Source organism: Bos taurus, chromosome 10 (genome assembly GCF_002263795.3).
Source record: "Bos taurus isolate L1 Dominette 01449 registration number 42190680 breed Hereford chromosome 10, ARS-UCD2.0, whole genome shotgun sequence".
NCBI classification, from domain to species: domain Eukaryota; kingdom Metazoa; phylum Chordata; class Mammalia; order Artiodactyla; family Bovidae; genus Bos; species Bos taurus.
Genome location: NC_037337.1, coordinates 52,878,155 through 52,902,360, shown reverse-complemented (window position 1 = coordinate 52,902,360; position 24,206 = coordinate 52,878,155). Strand labels below are relative to the sequence as shown.

Sequence of the window (24,206 nt, the reverse complement as noted above, 5' to 3'; positions counted from 1 at the left end):
GAGGTCATAGCGATCTTTTGACAGTCATCTCACAGTGAACACGTTTTCAACTATGATCCCCAAGTCTTTTTTTTTTTTAAACAAGGTTTGCTTCTGTGCTTCACCCATCCTGCAGTCAAACAGTTGGTTTCTTAAGGGCCTTCAGTTCTCCTTGTTAAACTTGATTTGTTAGGCTTGACCCTTCGGTCCAGTCTGCTGACCTGCTCAGCTCCTTAAGTTTCCCGCAGTTGGTCTCTGCTTCCTGGGTGCCTGTGGTTTGGGACAGGCTTTAAAGTGAGAGAGACATGGGTGGAAATCTCATGTCTACCACCCGCTGGTTGTGTGGTTTGAGGTGAGAGCTAAGTGAATCTTCTGAGGCAACTGGCAGAGCAGGTGAGTGTTGTCTCAAGAAACTCAAGGACAAGAGGCAGCAGGTCAGGAAAGCAGAACTGGGGAAGCCGGGGGAAAAAATGTCCTCTCATCCCTGCTGTTCTCGGAAGGGTACCCCCCACCCCTCCCCTCACTGCGTGGTGTGTAGGATCTTACTCCTCCACCAGGGATCGAACCCACTCCCCCTGCATTGGAAGGCAGAGTCTTAACCACGGGACCTCCAAGGAAGTCCCATCCCTGTTTTTCTCTGAATATTAATTTTTTTTTTCTTTTTTGGGGCCTGACTTTCCCTGCCCATTTAGGTGGTAGGCAGAATAATGCCTCCCCTGCCCCCAAGATGTCTGCACCCTGATTCGGGAACCTGTGCATATGTCACCTTACATGGAGAAGGGAGTGTGACTAAATGAAGGAAGCTCAGGAGAGGGTCCTTATAGGGGAAAGAGGAAGGAGAGTAGGAATCAGAGGAGAGGCTGTGAGGATGGGAACAAAGTCAGAAGATGCTGCGTTGCTGGCTTTAAAGATGGAGGAAGGGGCCGAGAGCTAAGACCTGCAGGCAGCTTCCAGCTGGAAAAGCCAAGGGAAGGGATTTTTCCACTGAAGCCTCCAGAAGGAATGCAGCCCTGTTGAGACCTTGAATTTAGCCTTGTGAAATTTAACCTCCATTACAGTGAAAATAAATGTGTGCTGAAGCCAGTAGGTTCCACGTGCCTCCTCGACTTCACGTCTTCCCAAGGCTACCCACTCTCTTGTAGTAACAAGCTGCCCATTGCCTCTGGAGCCCCACTCTGAAGCCCTTCCCACTTCCCTCATCTGTTGTCTGCCTCAGGGCCCAGCACAGAGCCTTGGTGGGTTGGGGTCTTGGATATGTCTTTGACACCAAAGCTGCCAAGAGAAACCTGATGGTGCCTTTCAGAAATCTAGCCGTGTGACAGTAGTTCTGTGACCTCGTAGCTTTGGCAGCCCTGCCAGAAAAGGAATAAGGCCAGTGTCCAGTGAACTCTGAGCAGCTTAGAGGCAGCTTTCTTCGTGGCCTAAGTGTCCTTTCACCATGCTTGGAATCTGCTCTAGAGCCCCTGTGTGGCTGATCTACTTTGGTTCAGAGGTTGAACTATTGCTATGTGTTTATACTTGTCAAATACCAGAGGTTGGATTAAAAAAGAAATCCACAGATATATGGTTTTGATGCCTTCTACTGCATTAATGTGTGTGTGTGTATGTTAGTAGCTCAGCTGTGTCCAACTCTTTGCGACCCCGTGAACTGTAGCCCTCCAGACTCCTCTGTCCATGGAATTCTCCAAGCAAAAATACTGAAGTGGGTAGCCATTCACTTTTCCAGGGGATTTTCCCAACGTAGGGATCAAACCCAGGTCTCCCACGTTGCAGGCAGAATCTTTACCATCTGAGCCACCAGGGAAGCACCTATGGTTTTATACTGCAGTTGAATAAGTGCTTCCGTATTCATGGTCTCAGTGAAGCCCCAGGGTGACCCCGTGGATTGACCAATTTCTTTTCAGTTTAAGCTTTTTGTATGTGTGTGAGTGAGGGTGGGAGTAATGACATCCAGACTCTTTACATGGGCTGGGAATCCACCATCCCTTTTGATGGTCAGAGTCTGGGGTGGTGACATGCCCAGTCTGTCTGCATATGTGGGCAGAAGATGTTTCTGGTTCCTTTTCCCAAGGCTATTGGAACCACAGCTTACCACTCCTTTATAGTTGTGAAAAACAGTCTCATTTTCCCCTTAGAATTAATTTTGCCCCTTCTCACTGAAGCCAGTGTCCTCACCTGACTTCCTCTGTCCCTGCTTCTTTGCATGACCTCCTTGCATGACCAGCTGGGTCTCTGCAGGTGGTCTCCAACCAGGGAATCAGATGGTTTACTAAAGTTGATTTTGCAGTTAGTTGACTGGAACTAGAAGGCATCTTCCTGGGGATTCAGTATCATAAATGGTGGCTAGATTCTAGGCCCCACCTGACATCTGTTGCTCCTGTTTTGTAGCTAAACTCTGGAGTGGTAAAGAGAAGGGGCTTTGGAGTTAGACAGGCCTGGATGGCTTGTGACTCTGTCACAGCTACCTGGGTGACTTTGGGCAGGTGACTTAATCCCTCTGAGCCTCAATTGCCTCACCTGCAAAAGAGTGATAAGAAATAACTACCCTGCAGAGTTGCTGAATAATGTCTGAAAAGGGTTTAACATAGTAGTTGGCACTTCGTAAATGCTCAGTGATTGCTTGGTGTTGTTTGCTGTGCGAAGTCACTTCAGTCGTGTCTGACTCTTTGCGACCCCATGAACTATAGCACGCAAGGCTCCTCTGTCCATGGGATTCTCTAGGCAAGAATACTGGAGTGAGTTGCCATTTCCTTCTCCTCCTTTCCAATTCAGGGATCGAACCTGCATCTCTTAACATCTCCTGCATTGGCAGGTGAGTTCTTTACCACTAGTACCACCTGGGAAGCCCTGGTATTATTTATTACTGTATTACTAATTATGTATCTGGTTTGTTTAGTAGCACCAGACTCTTCATCATTATTTATATCACCATTTCTATGGGTAAACTGACTCCCAGGTCAAACTCTGTACTAGTCACTTGGGATTTTTTTCTTTTTTTTCTTTATTTTTTAAGATTAATTTTATTGGAGTATAGTTGCTTGGAGAAAGAAATGGCAACCCACTCCAGTTATTCTTGCCTAGAGAATCCCATGGACAGAGGAACCTGGTGGGCTACTGTCCACAGCGTTGCACAGAGTCGGACACGACTGAAGTGATTTAGTATGCAAGCATGGATGCATAGTTGCTTTACAATGTTAATTTCTACTGTATGGCAGAATGAATTAGCTATACATACCACGGTGTATTAGGTTGAGTTCCGTGTGCTCTTCAGTAAGTTCTCATTAGTTATCTACTTTATTGTTTGTTTTTAGTCACAAAGTTGTTTCTGACCCTTTTGTGATCCCATGGACTATAACTGGCCAGGCTCCTCTGTCCAGGCAAGAATACTGGAGGGGGTTGCCATTTCCTTCTCCAGCCCAGGGCATTGGCAATTGGATTCTTTACCCCTGAGCCACTGGGGAATCCCCATCTGTTTTATACATAGTATCAATAGTATGTATGTGTCAATCCCAATCTCCCAGTCATTTGGAATTAAAATATCCTCTTTTCCTTCTGAAGGTCTCAGATTGCTTGGGGGAGGGGTGGAGAGGGACCTTTTCATCCATTCATTCATTCATTCATTTAATTCATAAACCAGTTGCTCTATGTTAGGCATGCTGTGGAGCCCTGGGGCAAAATGATGAGAAAGCCCATAGAGTTCCTGTTCTCATGGATCTTACAGTCTGATAAGGGAGGCAGACATTAATTAAAAATTTTTTAAAAATTGTAGAAATGTGGAGGTGGAGCTGCTGTGAAAGAACAGTGCCTGGGAGGGTCTCGGGGGCGTTTCCCGGGTGTCTGGCTGGCAGGTCTGTGGTTGGGTTGATGTCCTTGGGTGGCACACACTCACTGTATTAGCTGTTAACTTGGGGCCTTGGCAGCATTGAAAGAAAGAAAAGAAAGTGAAGTCGCTCAGTGTCTGACTCTGTGACCCCATGGACTGTAGCTTACCAGTCTCCTCCATCCATGGGATTTTCCAGGCGTGAGTACTGGAGTGGGTTGCCATTTCCTTCTCCAGGGGATCTTCCTGACCCAGGGACTGAACCTCTGTCTCCTGCATTGCAGGCAGACACTTTACCGTCTGAGCCATCAGGGAAGTTCCTGGTTGGCAGCATTGGGTTCAGATCAAAGCAGGGGTGGTGGTAGCCTGGGTCCAACAGGCTACAGTGTAGGGTGTCTGCAACATCCAAGACTCTGTCAGGGTCAAGAGCATCTGTAACTGAGGAGCAGCTGGGGAGCAAAGGAGCCTTCCAGCTCTTGGGTCAGGGAGTTCATTCTTACTGGTGCTTATTAAGGGATGTTTGAAGTGGAACTTTAATTTGGCCTCTTCTTATATTCAACCCAAATAACACCCCAGTGCATGCTTCCTGTCACTGTGGCTTCCTGTGGCCAGACAAATTGAATTAATCTTTTTCCCTATAATTGGTCCCATCTCATTGCGTTTTTCACTACTTCTTTCTTGCTCCCAATCCCTTTGTAATTCCTCTTTTTCCTCTTATTTGGTTTCTCCCATTCTGCTCTGTGACTAAATCTGCTCTTCTGTTTTTTATCCAATTAACATCCAGTGACATTCTCTGAGGTGGAAGAAGAAGGGAGTAGAGCTCTATCTTTATAAGAAGCATTGGTGCACATGTTTTTTTAATGCTCCCACTTAAACTCTGCTCAGATGCTACCTTCCCTGGGGAATGTGTTTCTTCTATGTTTGCCCAGGTTGCTAGTTGTTTCTTCTCCCTTCCACAGCATGCGGTTTGCAAGTTTGTTAGTTAATTCTCCTCTTTGGCTTGTGGGAAACTGTCCACAGCTCGTAAATTTTCACCACGTAGATCACACTCTCACCCCAGCTTGCACAGGACTCTGAGGTCGTGAACCGGCTGAATGCCTCTTCAGGTAAATGTGATGTGATGCTCTGCGTTCACTGGGTCTTGGAGGATTGTTGGTCCTGTTTTTCCTGGCAGGGGGATGATCCAGGAGCAGTATTTTGAGACCTAACCAGGATGCTGTGCCTGGTGACCGAAGGACACTGGCCACCCAGCAGGCCAGAGGTGGAGGGTGAGTCACGTATCTCAAGTGTTGACTCTGGAGTGACCACAGTGATCACAGCCATGAGTCAGACCAGTGTTTTTTTTTTCTTTTAATTTACTTAAAAAAACTTTTTAGAGTAGTTTCAGATTTATGAGAAAATTGTAAAGATAGTACAGAGAGTTTTCACATGCTCTCCAGTTTCTTCTGTTAATGTCATACATTTGGTCTGTCACAATTAAGAAACAGATACTGATAAACTATTAGAGTTCATATTACTACTGGTTATACAGTAGTCATGTATGGGTGTTAGAGTTGGACCATAAAGAAGACTGAGTACTAAAGAATTGATGCTTTTGAACTGTGCTGTTGGAGAAGATTCTTGAGAGTCCCTTGGACTGCAAAGAGATCAAACGAATTAATCCTAAAGGAAATCAGTCCTGAATATTCATTGGATGGACTGATGCTGAGGCTGAAGCTCCAGTACTTTGGCCATCTGATGCAAAGAGCCAACTCATTAGAAAAGACCCCGATGCTGGAAAAGATTAAAGGCGGGAGGAGAAGGGAATGACAGAGGATGAGATGGTTGGATGGCATCACCGACTCAATGGCCATGAGTTTGACCAAACTCCGGGAGATAGGGAAGGACAGGGAAGTCTGGGGTGCTGTAGTCCATGGGGTCACAGATAGTCGGACATGACCGAGTAACTGAACAACAACAAGAGTTCATACTTTATTCAGATTTGCTTAGTTTTATCTCAATTTTTATCTGTGTTCCAGGACCCCATCCAAGATGCCATACTACATTCAGTTGTCATGTCTGATTAGGCTGTGATAGTTTCTGAGACTTTCCTTGTTCTTGATGATTTTGACAGTTTTGAGGAGTACTTGTTGGGTATTTTATAGGATGTCTCTGTATTAGAATTTGTCTTTTTTTTTTCATGATTACACCGTGGTTAAGGGTTTTCAGAGGAAGACCACAGAGGTACAGTGCCATTTTCATCATTGTAAGATGAATCTTTTTAAAAAATTTATTTATTTATTTTTGGCTATTCTGGGTCCTTATTGCTGCAATGCAGGCTTTTTCTAGTTGTAGTGAGCAGGGCTTTTTCTTCTTTGCAATGCATGGGTTCTAGGCTCACAGGCTTCCATTGTTGCATCTTGCAGCAGGAGGGTTCAATAATTGTGGCGCACAGACTTATTTTCTCTGCAGCACGTGGGATCTTTTCGGACAAGGGATGGAACCTGGGCCCTCTGCATACTAAGGAAGTCCCCTCTGCCTATCACTATTGATCTCAGTAAAATAGGGACCTGGCTGACTGGTCATGGTTATTTATCTCTTTCTCCTTGTAAAGTTATTCCTTTTTCTCCTTTCCATACTGTTCTCTGTGTAAATTACTATGTGCAGTCTATACATAGGGAGTGAGGAGCTATACTCCCCTTCCTTTAGGGCAGAGTATCCAAATCAATCATTTTGAATTCTGCATGGGAGATTTGTCTGTTCTTTCCCATTTATGTCCTGGAGAAGGGAATGTCCTGAAGAACCCACTCCAGTATTCTTGCCTGGAAAATTCCATGGACAGAGGAGCCTGATGTGCTACAGCCCATGGGGTTGCAAAGAGTCAGATATGACTGAGCATGCATGCACATCCCATTTATGTATTTATTAAGTCACTTGCTTATATCAGTATATGCTCAAAGATATTCATTTTCATATTTTGAATTAAAAAAAAAAATTTGGCCCATGCTGCACATCTTGGGGATCTCAGTTCCCCAGCCAAGAACTGAGCCCAGGCTACAACAGTGAAAGCAGCAAGTCTAACACTAGACCGCCAGTGAAAGTGTTAGTCATTCAGTCGTGTCTGACTCTTTGCGACCCCGTGGAGTGTACACACCAGGCTCTTCTGTCCATGGAATTCTTCAGGCAAGCATACTGGAGTGGGTAGCCATTCCCATCTCCAAGGGATCTTCCTGACCCAGGGATCAAACCCAAGTCTCTTGCGTTGCAGGCAGATTCTTTACTGTCTTAGCCATCAGGGAAGCCCAGACCACCAGGGAACTCTTTAACTTTTATACTTTGGATTTTAATCCAATATTGTTATTCAGTTGCTAAGTCGTGTCCGATTCTTTGTGACCCCATGGGCACACTAGGCTCGTCTGTCGTCCACTATCTCGCATTGCTCAAACTCATGTCCACTGAGTCTGTGATGCTATCTAACCATCTCATCCTCTGCCGCCCCCTTCTTTTGCCTTCAGTCCCTCCCAGCATCAAGCTCTTTTGCAGTGAGTTGGCTCTTCACATTAGGTGGCCAAAGTATTGTGGGAGTTTCAGCATCAGTCCTTCCAATGAATACTTAGGATTGAGTTCCTTTAGGATTGACTGATTTGATCTCCTTGCAGTCCAGGGGACTCTTGAGAGTCATTTCCAGCACCATAATTCAAAAGCATCAATTCTTTGGCACTCGGCCTTCTTTTATAGTCCAACTCTCATATCCGTACGTGGCTACTGAAAAATCATAGCTTTGAATCCAAGACCACTTTGTTTATTTTGTCGCTCAGGGTGTTCTAGCTTTGGCCCCTAGGCACTCCAAAGTCTCTTTGACATACCTTCATCATTGTGGCTTTTTTTTTTTTTTTTTTTACTTTAAAAGCCTTTTCTACTTTATAACACAGCAAGATGCTCCAGGCTTAGCTTATATATTTCCTACTCCAGTCCTAGAATCAGCCATTTCTTTAAGGAGCTCTTGTTCCTTTAGGGGGAAAATTTATTGATATTAGAAACCAAGATTTGGGCCCTAGGTATGCTCACTGCAACAGAAACATTACTGCTCCTAAGCAGTCTTGGCTTACAGAGCAGGGGAAAATGTTGTGTGTATTGTGTATAAACGTATTTATAAATATGTAACCATCCATCTTTATTAAGCTAAACATGAGTTTATACTGATATCTATGGTTCTAATCTCTTATCACAGGGATCATCCTAGTCTTCTCCCCTGGCATGTCTGTAACTCTCCACTCCAACAGTGAGAAATGGGGCTCCAACATCTGCCATCCATTTACTTGTTCAATTCCTGTGTATATATTTAGTGGTTTCAGAATTGCTAGCCCATCCCTCTGTGGGAAGCAACTTTATTGGCAACAGTGAAATAGTATGGTATTTGCTTTTGGACTTGGAGACTCCACTCGTTTCCAGAGTTTCTTTTTCCTTACATGGTTTAGTGAGGTGGTTTCGTATATTTGTAATCCAGTTAGATTCTTTTAATCTTACGACTTTTTGAAAGAGAGAAATTGGAAGATAAAGACTCGGCCTTCAGGGCCCGGAGTTAGAGAAAGCTTGTGAACGATTCATTTTCTTATATCTATCCACTGTTTGGTGGCTCCACGCCTCTGGATGATAGGGTTCTTACAATCTTTTCTCCCCTCTGCTTGCTTTGGTTCCTACCTGGTTGGTATGGACTGAATGTTTATGACCCTGCCAAAATAAAATGTTAAAGTCTTAATGTTTAATGATATTTGGAAGTGGGGCTTCTGGGAGGTAATTAGGATTCAATGAGGTCATGAGGGTGGGGTCCTCATTATGGGTTTAGTGGCTTTAAGAGAAGAAAGAGTGAGAGATCTCTCTCTTCATACACACACATGTGCTGAGATGAGGACGAAAGAGACATTCTCCATCTGCAAGAAGCCTGGAAGAGATCTCTCATCAGGAGCTGAATCAGCCAGCACTGTGATCTTGGAATTCCTAGCCTCCAAAACTGTGGGAAATTTCTGCTAAGCCCACTTACTCCATGGTGCTTTGTTAGCATAGCCTGAGCAGACCAACACACCATTATATGTAGAAATAGGAGAGGCACCCCTGGGCTGTTGAGGGGCTCTTTCTTTTAAAATTTATTTATTTTTAATTGGAAGATAATTGGTTTATAATTGTGTTGATTTCTACCATACATCAACATGAATCAGCCAAAGGTATACATATGTCCCCTCCCTCCCATCTCCCACCCCATCCTGCCCCTCTAGGCTGTCACAGAGCATTGGGTTTGAGCTCCCTGCGTCGTAGCAAATTCCCACTGGCTGTCTATTTTACATATAGTAATGTGTATGTTTCAGTACTACTCTCCCAATTCGTCCCATCTTCTCCTTCCCCTATTCCCACCAAGTCTGTGCTCTATGTCTGCATCTCTCTTTCTTAAACTGAGTTCCGCTGATTCCCTTTCTGCCTTTAAACAACAAAGTGAAAGTGAAGTCGCTCAGTCGCATCCGACTCTTTGCGACCCCGTGGACTGTAGCCTACCAGGCTCCAGCGTCCATGGGATTCTCCAGGCAAGAATACTGGAGTGGGTTGCCATTTCCTTCTCCAGGGGATCTTCCTGATCCAGGGATCGAACCCGGGTCTCCCTCATTGCAGGCAGACGCTTTAACCTCTCAGCCACCAGGGAAGCCCTTTAAACAACAAAGGGACCCCTCTTTCTCCCAGTGCATCTGGGATAGGAGTTGGGTCCAGATAAGGTTCTTAGTGGTACTGCAGGGTAAAGCCTCTCCCTTGGAGTTGCCTGAGGATATCTGATGGGACACCTTTGACAAAAACCAGCAATAGAATCAAAGGAATGCTTGTCAGGGGAAGGATTATAATTACGATCTTTGGAGGAAAGCATAACCTTTTTTCCCAAGCAGAGTGAGGCCAAGTGAGAGGAGGACCTGGTTTTAAAAGCAGGAAGCTGATTCATGTCAATGTATGGCAAAAACCACTACAATAGTGTAAAGTAATTAGCCTCCAATTAAAATACATTAATTAATTTAAAAAAATCAGGAAGCATGCTGAGGAGTGTTGTGGTGTGCACTCATAGGTGGTTCAGAGCTGGAATCCAGTCCTAGCTGTTGAGTGCAGTTGGCTGTACTGCACTGTGGGCTGCTCTGTTGACTGGTGGGATCTGTGGCAGGTCCTGTCTGATGACCCTGGAGGCACTTTGTCAACCTTAACCTTGCAGTGTGGATGTGAATGACAGTCCAAATTTCCAAGTTAAAAGCCTCCCCTTCCTTGAGGCAGGTTTTTCCCCCAGGATGCTGAATGTGTGTTTTTAGCTGCTTTAGACAAGTCAGTGTCTTTGCCCTAGAACACTCTAATCACTTCATACAAATAGAGAAGTCAAAGGAACGGTCACTAGCATAGGAAATAGAAAGAAGCCTGAAGCTTGGGAGAATGTGTCACCCTCCATTTTTTTTTTTTTTTTAAACCCCTTAACTTCCAGGGAGGGACTTCCTTTCATTGTCTCCCGGCTGTGTTTCTTCCTTTTCCTCTTTATTTTTTCTCTTTTCTTTGTAGTGTTTTTTTTTGTTTGGTAAATCATGTCTAGGAGTTAAAAAAAAAAATTACTTTTATTGCCTGTTTCATTTCACAGTTTGGCACCTGTTTTGATTATGAGTGTCTGCTTCCTGCCGCCCTTAGGACAGTTGAAGGGTGCGGGGTAAATTTATATAGGGCTTGACACCATGAATTCCACTGCTACGATCCAGAGAGTCTCCCATCAGAGAGATCTACCCAGAAAACAAATTACACTTTGGTATTTAATGCAGAGTCTTTCTAAATTGAGCCCCTAGGAAAAAATGAAAACACTCAAGTACTTTCTCTTTTTGCTCTTTTGTCCTATGTGGTCATCATTTTAACCACCCAAATTAAAGTGTATGTGTTAATGTTCTACATTAGGCTAATGTCTGGAGGTTCATTGTGGACATTACCATTCAGAGTAGCTTAATGTTTAATATACAAGCATCTAGAAGAGTTCTTAGTACATAGTCTGAGTATTTAAGAGTTAATTAGATCATCATTATTATTTTTTAATGTATGTTTTTAATTTGTTTATTCGGCTGCACTGGGCCCTGGTTGTAGTATGCGGGATCTTTTTTAGTTGCAGCTTGTGAACTCTCAGGGTTTCCCTGGTGACTCAGGCAGTAAAGAATCTGCCAGCAATGCTGGAGACCTGGGTGAACTCTCAGTTTCAGCACGTGGGATCTAGTTTCCTGACCAGGGATCGAACCTGCCCCCCCACCCCCACCCCCACTTAGGGAGCAGGAAGTCTTAGCCACTGGACCACCAGGGAAGTCCCATTATTATTATTATTACTACAAACTAAAGAACTGCTCCCATGTTGCATGTTGTGGGGCAGTAAGACAAAGAGGGGGCTTGGGACCTAACACCAGTATTCGGTGTAGGTGGAGGAAATAAACTGGAATTGCTGCTGTGTGTTACTGGCTTGGGAGATGTGATGGTGGGCATGGGAATGATCCCTGAGCAGAGATTTGGATTCTAAAAACTTGGAACTAGGGAGCTTTGAAAGTTTCTCATGTAATGAAAGTCAGGGTATGTTAGATGGTCTCTGAAAGCCTCTCTACCTTTAGAATGTGATTCTGTGTAGCTTCCCCCCTACTTGGAGTAGAAGAAGGAGGGGCTGGAGGTGAGCATTGGGAGGTTAAGGCAGCGGCCCCCAAAGTTTTTGGCATCAGGGGCCAGTTTTATGGAAGACAGTTTTTCCACTGGGGGTGGGGTGGGGATGATACAAGTGTGTGACATTTACTGTGTACTTTATTTCTGTTATTACATTGTGATATACAATGAAATAAGCATACAACCCACCATAATGCAGAATCAGTGGAAGCCCTGAGCTTGTTTTCCTATAACTGAATGGGATGGGAGACAGTGACACCCCAAGTGTGTTGTGCTCCTGTGAGAATCTAATGCTGCCCTTGATCTGACAGGAGGTGGAGCTTAGGTGGTAATATGAATGCTGGGTAGTGGCTATAAACACAGATGAAGCTTCACTCTGCTGCTCACCTCCTGCTATGCAGCCTGGTTTGTAACAGGTCATGGACTTCTATTGGTCTGTATCCCAGGGGTTGGGGACTGCTGGGTTAAGGGATTTTGTAGAGGAGAAGGAAAAGGAGTGACTTTTTCTTCTAGGTTGGTTTCTTTTCTCAATGTGTTTTCTGGCATTCTCAGAGTAAAAGGAGTTTCCATATGCTTCTGCAATTGGTGTTAATTAAATGCAGACCATACCTCTTCAGCCCTTCTTGGCACACCCTTATAGGTTCAGCTGCAACTCAGGATAATGGGTGACTGCCAGAGGGAGGGAAAAAAGTAATATTCCATAAAATTAGGTAAGGTCTGGCTTAGAATTCTTTGAACATAAAGGCCAGGTTATCCATTTTTATTTGCACTCTAGCCCCCTGCCCCCGCTGCAAACACATCCTTGGGGAGAGGAAATCAGCACAGCAGAGACTTTGTACAGGGCTGAAAGGGAGAGAGTTAGAGGTGAGCAAGGGAGGCATCTCCGTTTTATCTTTGTATTTTAATTTTTGTGGTAATTAACACTCCTTGAAGGGCTTCCCAGGTGGCAATAGTGGTAAGAGCTCGCCTGCCAACGCAGGAGATGCGGGTTCCATCCCTGGTTTGGGAAGATCCCCCGGAGTAGGAAATGGCAACCCACTCCAGTATTCTTGCCTAGAGAATCCCGTGGACAGAGGAGACTGGTGGGCTGTAGTCCATGGGGTCGCAGAGTCAGACACTACTGAAGTGACTGAGCATGCACACGTGCACAACACTCCTTGAAGGAGTTGACCTTCCTCCATTATCTAGTTATCCCACTCTGGTTGGGCTCTCTGGCCTTCCGCTCCAGTGACAAAGTTCCCGGCAAGGCCACCTTTGATCTCCATCCTGGTCTTCCTCTGTTTATCAGCAGTGTTTGGCTTATCTGAGCACTCCTTCCTTCTGGAAACATCAGCCTCTCTCAGCCTCCAGGCCACCATCGTTTCCTAGTCTCCTCCTGTCCCACTGACTTCTGCTCCTTCTCTTCTTGACTTCCTGATGTTGGAGTGCCAAGGCCTGGACCTTCCTGTGGATCTTACTAAATGCAGATGATGATTCAGTGGATCTGGGGTGGGATGTAGGATTTTGCATTTCTTTTTTAAAAACTTAACTAATTTTTGGCTGCATTGGGTCTTCACTGCTGGGCACAAACTTTCTCCCGACCAGCGGGAGCTCCTCTCTAGTTGCGGTATGCAGGTTTCTCATTGTGGTGGCTTCTCTTGTTGCAGAGCAGAGGCAACAAGAGAAGCCTGGCTTGGAATAACACCTTGACTCTTTCTGGTGAGTTTTCACCCCACTTGGATTAAGACCCAGCATCTTCCTGAGACCCACAGACCCTCATGGTTTTTGTCCTGCCCTCTGCTCTGCCCTCCCACCCTCCTCTGCATATCTCCACTTGTGTTTTGCCCAGGTCAGCTTTCGTGCTGATTCTCCCATGCGCCCAGCACATCCCTTCCTCTGTGGCTCCAACTTGCCCTCTACTTGGCCCTAGCCTGCCTTACAGAGATCTCTTCCTCTCTTTCAAATCAGATGTTCCTGTCTCAGAGAGACCTCGATTGCCTACTGTATCTGATGATGGACCTTCACCACCACCACCTTGCTCTCTCTCCTCACCCCGCTCTATTTCTTCATGGCACGGGCCACTGTGAGTTACTTGCTATCTCTTCCCTCCCCCTCAACCCCCTGAATGTAAGTCTAAGAGGGGACTCTTGTCTCTTCTCGGAACTGTTCTAGGAGAGGGTCTAGCATGGCTTTCAATAGGAACTCATTAGAGATTAAATAAAACGTTAGTACCAGCGTATCCTGGATGAGCTGGATGACCACTGATCTCTACCTCTCATTCCAATGCCTCGTTTATAATGGTTTAGGTTGCAGGTTATATTATCATATTTTAATTGTTGTAAACTCTTGGGAAAGAACTGAGGTGGACTGGGCACACAAGTGAGGCCGTTATACCACGAGAAGAACCAGTGTTTTCGTGGCAGCCTGCACAAGGGAAGGTTTCTGCCTTGTAAGGGTGACTGTCTTCCTGTTCACAGCATGTATGGTGATTTAATTTCAGCAAAATTTACATTATCATGCATTTAAAATTCATGTTGTGAAGTTGGATTGTATTGGTTTTAAAAATCATATTTGTATTTAACATGCAGATTTGTCTTGATTTTCTTGTGTCATAAGAACTAAAATAGTCTTATATTTGCATGCTAAGTGAGCACAAAGGGCCTTGCAGAATGTTTTTTCTTTAGAGGCATATGTACATTATGCAAGCACATGAAAGACTAAATAGGAATTAATCAGTATTACAAATGCAGCTGAGGACAGGGACACCCAGGAACAGGTCTTAACTTCCCAAAGTGCTTGTGAAAAGCTATTTTTGACAAAACAGGGATAGTATAGTCTCTAAGTGGGCCATTAAATTTTAGCATGCTTTCAAGAGAGAAATTTTAAAATACTTATATTCATATGAATTCAAAAGAATATACATACTGACAAACCCTGAAAGGCTTGAATATATAACACTTTAGTTTGTTTATATAACTGAAACTTCAAGTTCTGATTACTGATTCAATTTCTGGCTATTGGAAAACAGTATGAATTGTGAAACTTCTTACTGGAGACATCTGTATCAAATATAGATATTTAAATATAAGATAGAGATGATGTGGTTGATAGCTTTTACCCACCAGTGCCAGGGCCTGACTTAGGAAGGCATGCAGGAGAAGCTCCCAGTTCTAGTTTCTCCCCAGACCTTTGTGCCATCCCCTGGCTCCTGGAACAAGAGCAGAAGGGATTCTGTACTTAGGAATGGGGCCCACGAGGGAGACAGATTCTTGCTCTAAGGAGAAGTGATGGTTGCTCCACATGTGTTTCATTTGTGTATATGTGTTCATTTATATCCTGATCACTTATGTCATAGTCCCTTTGGGCTGCTCTAATGAAACCCCAAGGCTGGTGGCTTATAAACAACAGAAGCTTGTTTCTCATTCTGGAGGCCGAAGGTGGCAGCATGTGGTGTTCTGGTGACGCCCTCTTCTTGGTTCATAGCTGGTGCTCTCATGCTGCGTCCTCATGTGGTGGAAGGGACTAGGGATCTTGGAGTGGTGTCTCTTTTATAAGGCCACTGGTCCTATTCACAAGGGCTCCATCCTCATAATCTAAATATCTTCCCAAGGCCCCACCTCCTAATGCCATCTGCTAGTAGGGGGGAAGTATGTGTTAGTATTTCAACATTTGAGACTGGATTTTGGGAGGACAGACATGCAGACCATATGCACTTCCAGGTAGAATCTGAGGCTCTCATATTTACAAATGAGCCCAGTGATGTGGAGCAGTAAAGTCACGGAGACTAGGTAGGGCAGAAGACAGCAGAATATGAAATCAGGGACAGGGTGGGAGTGCTTTGGGAAAGGAGAGAGGGAGCCAAGGATCGTGGAAATGTTCAGAGCATCTGAAACTTCAGTCAGCTCTTCAGTTATCTGAGTAACTGGTAAGAACATGACGCCAGTGGTTGGGGTGACTTTGAGGTCTGGGAGAGTTCCCCTCCCACTGCTGCCCACCCAGGACGATTCTGGGGCCGAAGATGGCACTGCGGAACAAAATCCCTGGTGTCATCAAACTTTGGGACCATAACTGTCTTGAAGAACAGACCTGAATTGATACATGTGGGACTCTGCTGGGTTTCTATTTTGTGTGTTTATATTTTGGTTTTGGTCATACGTCGGGATTTTGGTTCCCTGACCAGGGATCAAACCCTGGCTGGTGAAAGCTCTGAGTCCTAACCACTGGACTGCCAGGGAATTCCCATAGGTTTCTATTTTAGAAGGCTAATTTTAATTTTATTTTTTAATATTTTGGATGACTTCACAGTATCATCATCTTTTTGTTTTTAATAGTCACACTGTATGATACTCAGGCTTCTGTGGACGGTTCCAGATGTCTGTTATTCCCAGTACAGTGTTTCTGGGTCCCATGGAAACGACTGTGATTGATACATTTTTGAGACTGGGTGGTCTGTGAATCGATGCCCACAGGGATGTCTCTGGACCCTTCTCTTCCAGGGGGCTCTGGATTTTGTAATCATTTGGACAAGTTTGTTCATGATGCCAACTCCCTCAGTCTTTTTCCCTGATGAGGACAAAGATGGACAGATTTTCCTGGTTTGATCTTTTTCAAGGACCAAGAAGAACTACTTTGCAGAGGGTGTCACATACCTTCCAGGGGAGGATGTTTAGCTTTGGAATTCACTTTGCAGAAATCCTCTTTGAAGAGGCTCCAGGAATGAGGCTTGTTACAACTGGCATTGTTGAAATTCCAGAGGGTTCCTTTACTCCCTTTAGGAGATGCTTGATAACCCCAGGACCTAATTTCTACTTTTGGAACACACGCATCTTGTGTACGTGGCATCTAGAGGTGGGAAGAAAAGCCACAGTAATGCTGACAATCGGAGTTTAGTGTTTTAAACGGTGATACACATTCCAGTTGGAGGTAGTGGGCTTGCGAGAAGGGAAGGCATGGAGATTTGTTATGGAAACCCTTGGCTTTTTTGTTTTACTTGTTGAAGTTTTAAAAGGGATTCAGAGCTGTTTGAATCATACATGATTTGTTAATTCTTCCATTCATTTATGGGTGCTGGGATATGGCAAAGAGGAAGGCCACCCTGAGGGGTGACACACCCACTGAGTTTGGATAGACAAAAGACCCCTCTGCAGTGGGACATGGTGATGTGTTCTGGTTCACAGACATCCAGTGACCATGTCAGGATAACTACCAGATGCTGTGCAAGTGTTAGTTGCTCAGTCGTGTCCGACTCTTTGTGACCCTAGAGACTATAGCCTGGCAGGCTCCTCTGTCCATGGAATTTTCCAGGCAAAAATATTGGAGTTGTCATTTCCTTCTCCAGGGTCTCTTCCTGACCAAGGGAATCAAACCCCGGGTCTCCTGCATTGCAGGCAGATTCTTTGCCATCTGAGCCATCAGGGAAGTCTACCAGATGCTGTGGGAAGCTGAAAGATGAAAATGTGGTTCCTGCTCAAGAGAGTGAAGGTCTTAGGGACAGAAGGTCTGGGTCTTACTCCCGACACTGCCCCCAAGCCAGGTTTGAGACCATGGGGGCAATTACTGTCCCTCAGAGCTTATGCATCTCAAATGGGAGAAATTATCAATAGACTCCTCACAAGTGGGGCTGCAAGGATCTGACCAGATAAGATGATGTAAGGGAGAGCCTGGGGTGGTTGCACCCTGGCTGGCCCATGGGGTCACACAGAGTCAGGCACGACTGAGTGACAGCACACAAACGGACTGATGGACGGTAACTGCATGTGTGTGGTGTTGAGGGGGGCTTTTGAAGTTAAAATGCAACGACAACGCTGTATTGATATGTTTTGTGCTCAGGCTCCATATGGAAACTGTAGCACATATGTCATGGATCTGTTATGTCTGGTTAAGAACTTGTCTGCGGACCTGGCAACATAAAGACACGCGTTTATTCAGTCAATAACTATTTATTAAATTTCTACTCTGGACATACCACTGTGCTTTAGATTTCTCAACCCTCTGGTTTCTTAATTAGTTAGTAAATTATTTCAGGATGCTGGTGGTTAATGCTGTTTGGTTAACCAGTGGGGTTTTTAGCCTCTGCCTCAGAGGTATTTAAAAACGTTTTATGATCAAAGTCAGCTTTCTTGTGGCCATAAATGCCACACGGCACTTCTTTTTCACTTATTATTTCCTACTTCATTTAGCATACAATCTGTGATTTAATTTTCCCAAGTACGTTGTGAAGTCACCATTAATAATCTGACTTTAGAGATAGGAAAACTCTCAGAGAAGTTGTTTAACTTGTCCAGAGCTGGAATTTAATCTGAGTGCAGTGTTAGACCCATTTCTGGCCCCTGCACCTGGCTGTTCTCTCCATTACTGGTCTTCAGAATTGCAAACTTGGTGTCTTAGCCTTGCCTTGGTGGAAGAACTTTAAAAAATTTATTTATTTATTTTTGGCTGCTCTGGGTCTTTATTGTTGTTCAGGCTTTTTGCTAGTTTTGTCAAGTGGGGGCTACTCTCTAGTTTCGGTGTTCAGACTTCTCATTGCGGTGGCTTCTCTTGAAGCTCTGCAGGCATGCAGGCTTCAGTAGCTGCAGCACGTGGGCTCAGTATTTGTGGCTTGCAGATGCCAGAGAGTAGGCTCAGTAGTTGTGGTGCACTGGCTTAGTTGCTTCGTAGCATGTGGGGTCTTCCCGGATCAGGGATCGAGACCCATGTCTCCTGCATTGACAGGCAGATTCTTTATCACTGAGCCACCAGGGAAGCCCTGGAAGAACTTTTAGAAATAATTTCAGGGGTCAAGAGGGGAAGAAGGATGAATAACGTTTCTGAAACATTTTTTGGATGTGAATTCTGATTTCTTTTAGACCATGTGAAGTATAAAAGACCACTGAATTTTAAAGGTAAAGTGGGGAATATGAAAGAGGAGTGGGATCAAAACCAACAGAAGTGGAGCAGAGACTGATGTGGTGGGGGACCATCCATGGGGTGCGGCCGTAGAGGGCTGCACCTCAGAGGTGAGGTGAGGATCCCAGGGAGGCCAGCTTGGTGCCCATGCTCTGCCCTGACTGTCATCCGGGTAGTGAGTCCCTGTGACCCCTGATCTTCAGACCCCTGGTTGATTCTCCAAAGTCTACAACCATAGTATAAAAGGAGCCTTCCTACAGGCTTTTCTTTTCTCTTTGCCACCCTCCCTTTTTGTGCAAGGTGACTTTGAGGGGAAGCTACAGCACTCAGTATTGTAATCTTCCCCCACCACCCCAGGTAGAAAAGTTTTGGTCATCATGCTCATTTTAGGACATTCAAATCATACTTAAGTCTGTAAGGTAGACAGCCACTCTGCCATCATTTTCAAGCCTCAGCCTATTTTTGAAATTGTTTTCTCAGGGAATTCAGAAGACTTGTGTGTGAGACATTTCCTTTGAAATCTTATAAGTTTGTTTAGTTTCCTTTATTGTTGTTTTTTTTTTCCCTACAGAATGGATGGATGGAGGGATTGATAGATAGGAAGAAAGAAATAGACAGAAAATAAAGCTTACTTTAGGCAAGGCTGCCTCTTTCTGTCCTGTTTGGGAGTACATTGAAAGATTGGCATGCACTTTGCTTTGTTGTTGACTGTTCCACACTCTGATTTTCACTTTTATGTTGCTGAGGGTCTAATGTGGCTACTCCTGCACAAAATTCATTCTTCCCACCAGTCCTACAGGCAAGTCCTTTTGGAGTGAACATTTTGTCCACTCATAAGAGGTGTTAACTTGTATTGTTAGACTGGCAGTGGCTTCCCTCTGAATGAGGCAGTCACCAAAGCCCATTCAGGGGAAATTAATTTTTGGTTGGTGGCTCATTTCTTATTTTCTGGAATGACGTTTATGACTGTACACGGGCTCGTCAGCTCCCTGTCCCTACTTTAAACATTCTCTTAAATAACTTGCATGACCAGATAGAATTATTCATTCCAAGCAAATGTCCAAAGACAGAGTCCCTGTCCTGTGCCAGGTGCCCTACTGGGTGCTGGGGCCTGGCTGATGGGGACTGCTGTGCTCTGGATGGAGGGCAAAGCACGGTGGGGAGGTTTCTCATCATCTGGCTGAATATCTTCAGTAGCCATGAGGGCCTCTGGGATGGGCCGGAGGTGGAATGGGCTGGAGGTGGCACTGGGAACTTGAGTAGGGGGTGAGGGTGGGGGTGGGAGTTGTGGCCTGGCATTGTGACTAATCTCCAGGCTCAGCTGGTAACATGTGATGGCCCAGAGAGGAAATGTTTCTATCTGGCATATGTTCATAGTTTTGCCAAGTGCTAAGCTCTTTGTTCTTACACACACACTCATTGATCTTGCTAACTAAAGCAATTATCATCATTTAGTGGTCTTTCCCAAAAGCATTATTTCCACTCCAGAACACCTCTTTTATTTGCCAAGTGCCACAATGTTACATCCTGGCAATTGGTCAGCATTTACTGCCAAATTATGTAAGTCCTCGGTTGGGTTTAGTCCCTGACTGAACAAGTGTGCTATGGTAGAATGCATTAGGAGGGTGATACAGCCTAGTGGCTGAAGACAGAGATCAGCTGTCCTTAAATCCATTCATTAATTCAGTGTTTACACTGTGATTGGGAAGGAAATCCACATTTGCTTATGACACCCGTGCCCAGGTGAGAAATGTCATTCTGTGAAAATCCCGGATTGAGGTCTGTTGTCAAGGAAATGTAAATTGTGGACATTTCATGAAATTCACATATGCGGATTAATTTGCTAACAGGGAGCTAAGAATGTAATAAACCAAGGTGGCCTTACTCAAAGATTGAAATGTAATTAGTGTTGACTGTAGTGTAGCAGCTAATGAAAAGGACTACAAACCTTACAAAAGAATTTTATTAATAAATATTAGGAGAAATATTTTCATAGAAAACTCAGCCTCAGTGTAAGAGGAGATTATGGGTAAAATGACTTCATTTAGTAAATATTTTTAAAAAGCATCACACTGAATAAATTTTTACAGAAGCTCTTCTGTTAAAAATAATATTTGTTATAAGTTTTAATGAGTACGGACTCTACTAGAGATGCAGAATAAAACATGCCAGCACTGCTTGGAAATGAGAGATCAAGACACACCCCTTGGTCATTGTGGTCTTGGCCTGCATGCGTTGTTTCATCTAAGCCACGTTTGCTGTTCTTGTTCTAGGATTAAGTGTTTTACAAACATTATTAATTTTGTCCAGCTGGATATGCTAGAAATCCCCTTTATAAAAATCCCAGTCAGGGACTTCCCTGGTGGTCCAGTGTCTAAGACTGTGTGTTGCCAGTGCAGAAGGCTTGGGTTTGATCCCTGGTCGGGGAACTAAGATCCCACATGCTATTTGGCATGGCTAAAAGAGTAAAAAAGAAAATCCCACTCAGAAGATAGTAAAGGAATAAAAATTAAACCTCCAAAGACAAAGAACGGCAGTGGAGACTTAGTGGAGGAGAGCTCTGAAGCAAGTGGGGTGGTAATTATTAACAGCAGGGTGAGAGATGCTTCATCCTGAGGTACCTGCAGTGTATAAATGAGGTGATTTGCCTGTGGAGCTGCTGAGTGGCTCAAAAGTGGAAGGCATAGGTCACTGTGGAAGGCAGGGTTCAGGGCCAACCCGATATGTAGGTGCTTTGAGAACTGGGGCAGTTAGATTTCCAGGGTCTCTGCTTTGTACCGGATATCTGAGCATCCCCTGCCCTTTCCCTCACCCCCAAGCAGCAGATTAGAGCTCTCTTCTCTGGGGAAACTGAACTGGAATGATGTTGGAAGCAGGCATGGGTGACTGAAAACGGAATGATGTTGGAAGCAGTCATAGGTGACTGAAAACGGCTGCTGAATTCATGCTGGGACCTCCATGTTGCTCCCCTGCCCTGTCCCAAAGGCCAGCAGCCAGCCCTGTTGCAGCCCCAGCAGTGGCCTGGAGGATTCTTGGGAAATCAGTTGGCTCCAGAGAAAAATGACCCCAGACACTGAAATGTGCAAATCCTTTAGTGGAAAGCTCAGCACTTTCCCTTCCACATAACTTGGAAGTTTGCCAGTTAATAATTCCTCTCCATATATACAGATCCTCCAACCTGCTTTTACTATTATATTAATATTTCCTTCTTAAATAGGATCAGGCAGCCAAAGATCCGAGTCATATTAGGAAGGCTTTCAACATGACAGACGGGGGCCCAAACAAACCAGAAAGGAGAAAACTTGCAGAAGATGGAGATGTTGCAGACAGCAGAGAAACTGCATTTTTTGAAAAAAGTTATAATATAATATACTATAATAAAGAGCTTCTCAGAGTGAGAAGCTGTTTTCATGTTCAAAATGTGAACAGCACTTAAGAAAGAAAAACAATTAGAGAAGAATAAAGAAATAATGGAAATTAAAAATGAAATACTTGAATTTAAAAGAATTTGAGGATGTATTTCTAAAAAAATTAGAAAAAAAAGATGGAGCACAGGAGTAGATGAGAAAAGAAATATGAAAAATTGAAATTCAGTCTAGAAGACTCAACATTACTGATAATGCAAACACCAAGAACAGAAGAAAAGGATTCTCTGAACATTATCACAGAAATAATGTAAGAACATTTCATAGCACTAAAGTGAATTTCCAGATTGAAGGAATATGTTAAGTGCTCATGTTTTGTAAAAGCACCAGTTTAGTAAAATCCTCATGGGGTAATGTCATTTTGAAATTTTGGAACACCAAGGACAAAGAAAAGGTCATAAAAACTTTCAGAGAAAAATAAACAGGGCACGCACAGATGCTATCATAATAGCATCAGAATTCTTAATAGCATCCTTAGAACCTAGAAGATAATGAAGTAATATTTAAAAATCTGACGGGAAAGTTATTTTTAACCAGGATTCTAAATCCAGCTAGACTATCATTCAAAAGTAAGCATAGAATAAAGTCATTTTTCACAATACAAAGTCTCAAACAATTTTTTCCTTTTCTTTAAAAGTTATTGGAAGAAATTCTCTGGTGGCCTACTGCTGAGGGCACAGGTTTGATCTCTCATCAAGGAACTAAGATCCCACAAGCTGTGGGGTGTGGCCAAAAAAAAAGTTATTGGACTTGTGCTTCATCAGGACAGTTCTGTAACTAAGAAAGAGGAAGACAAAGAACTTGGGAAACAATGTAGCACAAAGGGAAGAGAGCAGCTGAATCCTAATGTTGGGGGGGAGGGTAGGTCATCACAGGATAAGATGGTACTCTTATCATCTGCAAATTAATACTGGAAAGCATCTAATGGATGTAATATAGCTGATGAAGAGATTTAAGGGTAGAAAACAAGATAAGTAAAAACAGCAGTTACTACCTCTAGAAAAATTAAAGTTATAGGAGAAAGGAAAAATAACCAGAGTCTACCATTTGGCTGTTCAGTATATAGTATTATATTATCACAATAATGTAAACACAATTCGCTCTTGATTTTATTGTTGGGAAGCTAACAGAATGAGAAATTCATGTGTTGTATGTGTGTGTGTGATCTACAATATGTAAAAATGATAGGTTAAGAAATCACAGCTAGGTATTTTAGTCAGCAACATGGAGGAGAAAGAGCTACAATTTGCAATTGGTTTCCTCTGAGGAATGTGATCAGGATTGGGGATAGGAAACTGAAAAGTACAGGTTTTCATTATATCTTATTTTACGTTGGTTAAAAATTAAATTATTTAAAATGTTAGTAATATCACTCTGAAAATGCAAGTAGACATTATAAACTCATTGCAATCAGTGAGATGATGAACACTGCAGGTACGTGTATCCAAGCTGTTCCTATCTGTTAAATGACAGGTGATATCTAACGTGATTTACATTTAAAATAACCATCAAGCAAACTGATGGTGCTAAGCTAGTGGTAAGAGACAGATATATCCAGGAAGGCCCGAGACAAATCAGAGAGACAAATGTGGATGGCTTCCCCGATGGCTCAGCAGGTAAAGAATCCACCTATGATGCAGGAGACCCAGATTTGATCCCTGGGTTGAGAAGATACCCTGGAAGAGGAAATGGCAACCCACTCCAGTATTCTCACCTGAAAAATCCCATGGACAGAGGAGCCTGGCAGGCTACAGTCCAAAAGGATTGCAAAAAGTTGGACACGACTGAGTGACGAAGCGTGAACGCATGTGGTGTAATTGAACTAAATCATTGGTAAGGGTATATTAAATGGGTATATATTGCATTGGCAGGTAGGTTCTTTACCACTAGTGCCACCTGGGAAGCCTATGCCATTGCTTAAAATAGAAACCACATCCAGCACCAATTAAACAGTGACAAAAATTAAATTATCTGTGTATTTGCCTACAAAAGAAATCTCAATACATTTAAAAAGAAAGAAATAATAGTGACTTCACTTTGTGTTTTTGGCTGCTCCATGCAGTTTGCAGATCTTAGTTCCCCAGCTGGGGACTGAACCTGTGCTCTCAGCACTGCAGTCCTAACCAGTGGAAGGCAGAGGGAACTACGGTGACTTCATTTTCTGACCATAGTGCAGTGCAAATATAACTTAACAACATAGATAAAGATTCCCCAAGCCAAAACAACACAGCAAACATACCGGATATGCAAAAACTTCCTCAAAAACAACTTTTTTGTCAAATAAATCAAAACCACGAATTGAAACTATCTAGAAAATAATAATAGAAACATTTCCATGGTGGAAACTACTGGCTGCCTTCCCAATGTCCATTCTCCTCTTTTTACCAACAGAACATTGACTTTGAGAGTGTCAATGACCAGCTTAAAAAAAAAAAAAGACAACA

The 24,206-nt window shown here is 43.7% G+C and overlaps 1 protein-coding gene across 2 annotated transcripts in view; it reads left to right on the top strand.

Moving 5' to 3' along the window:
- Window positions 1-24,206, top strand: part of CGNL1 (cingulin like 1) — a 170,162-nt gene that overhangs the window by 34,451 nt on the left and 111,505 nt on the right. The window contains exon 2 of one of the 2 annotated variants that reach the window (XM_010809305.4): window positions 13,421-13,535. The exons of the other annotated variant lie outside the window; for it this stretch is intronic. The gene's annotated coding sequence lies outside the window, so the exon portion shown is untranslated. The remainder of the gene's footprint in view (window positions 1-13,420; window positions 13,536-24,206) is intronic. 2 annotated transcript variants of the gene reach the window in all.